A 2,001-nucleotide genomic window follows, 5' to 3' on the forward strand; every position below is an offset into this window, starting at 1 on the left:
CAAAATTCAAATTTTGCATTTTTCAACAATCTTGGTAGGGTTCAATTTTGAGATTGCAACTTTAATTTGGCCTATCTACAGATCGTAAAATCACTCAATTTTTTCAGATTAGCTTTAAAATCATTATAACTTTCATCCCTAAAAATTTTGAAAAAAGTTGCGAGGACCGTGTGCACTCCGTTCGCCATGGTCCCTGACATTTTTTCTGAAACTTCGGGAGATTGTCATGATTGCATTTAACAGCTTAAATCTAGGAGATTGGCTGATTTTATTGAAATTTGCTACCTCTAAATTCGAAAATAAATTCAAAATTCAAGATCTCAATTAAAATTAAGTGCTACCCCCTTGGCCCTAATTTTCAATTGTGCCTACCTTTCTTGGAAGTTGTGCATGAGTTTTACAACAATAAGCCCTACTTACACTATTCCCGTTAGACGAAGCCTTATAATTAAGTCTTTCCAAGGTTTAATTACCGAGGAGATGGAACCTAATTTGAATGGCCTTTTTAACGAGGACATGGGAAATTCCTTTAATCCTCTTAATGATGAAGAAGCTCTCCATGAGGTTTCTGTAGAACAACTTTTGAAATTGGATAACCAATTTGATGATTTTCAGCAATGGATGTCTCAAGAATACCCTGATAGTCAAGCTCTTTCATTAATTGAGGGTCTAAAACGTATGGTTCAAAGTGATAAGAATGGAATTGATGTTTTGCATAGTATTGCACACATCATGGATTCAAATGTGATGCCTATGAAGAGTTGTGCCGAAACTTTAGGTTATACACAACCTCCTACTCAAGTCAATCGTTCTACCCCTTTGACAACTTCTATTGCTAGTATACCTACTTTTACATCAAACCTAATGACTACTTCAATACAAAACATTCCACCTATGATCACCAATCATGGGGGTAATCCTTCTTCTTCAATCAACCCTCTTCCTTCATTCAATCCGACTTCTTCATTCATTCCTTCAATGAGTGTCCCTATTACATCTCCATAAATGAACATGATGCAAGGAGGCAATTCATTTAACCATTCCATTCCTCCTTGTAGTGTTCCTTCTTGCCAATCATCTCCTATGACTAACTATCATAGTGTCCCGCCACCTTACTCTCAATCAATACCTTCTTTTAATAATATAATACCTCCATCACAATCTAACATGTGTAATATGAACTCTTCAACTGAAGCGACCATTAACAATCTTGCACAAACTGCCTCTTCTTTACAGCAACAAATTGCCTTTATGAATCAATCGAAGTTTAGTGTGCCCACATTTGATGTTGCGAGCCCACTTTCTCTTGACATTGTTTGAGCTATCCCCCCTAAGCATGTTCAAATCCCACAGTTGGAACTTTATAATGGTAAAGGTGATCCTCTAACACATGTTAAGACCTTTCAAACAATATGTACCGATTTTGCTCATGACCAAAGGTTGCTTGCAAAACTATTTACTAGAACATTAAGAGATAAGGCTCTACAATGGTATTGCTCATTGCCTTCCTATTCTATTACTTCTTTCCAACAACTTGCAAATGCTTTTATTCAACAATTTCAAAACAATATAAGTCCTAAAGTTACTTTGATTGATTTAATGCATTGTAAACAAGGTGTTAAAGAAAAAGTGACTAATTTCATTGGTAGATATAAGCATTTGTGTGCTCAAATTTCTTTTCCAGTACCTGATAATGATATTCAAAGAATCTTTATTTCTAATTTACAAAAAGATATTAGAGAAAAACTTCTGTTTTCTGAGTTTACTTCTTTCCAACAGTTGTGTGCAACTCTTCACAATTATCAACTGGCTGTGAGTCAAATGGAACAAGCAAATCCTATGGCTCCGAGTGATAAGGGTGATAGTAGTCAACAACCATTTGGGAAGTTTAAACCAAACATAGGGTTCATTAAGTTCAATGAAAACATCACCAACAACAATGTGAATGCAGCATCAGGTGTGCCTCCTATTTCTAAGTTTTTCAAGAAAGAAAGAAAGTTT

This window comes from Cryptomeria japonica, chromosome 8, assembly GCF_030272615.1.
Source record: "Cryptomeria japonica chromosome 8, Sugi_1.0, whole genome shotgun sequence".
In the NCBI taxonomy this organism is placed as follows: domain Eukaryota; kingdom Viridiplantae; phylum Streptophyta; class Pinopsida; order Cupressales; family Cupressaceae; genus Cryptomeria; species Cryptomeria japonica.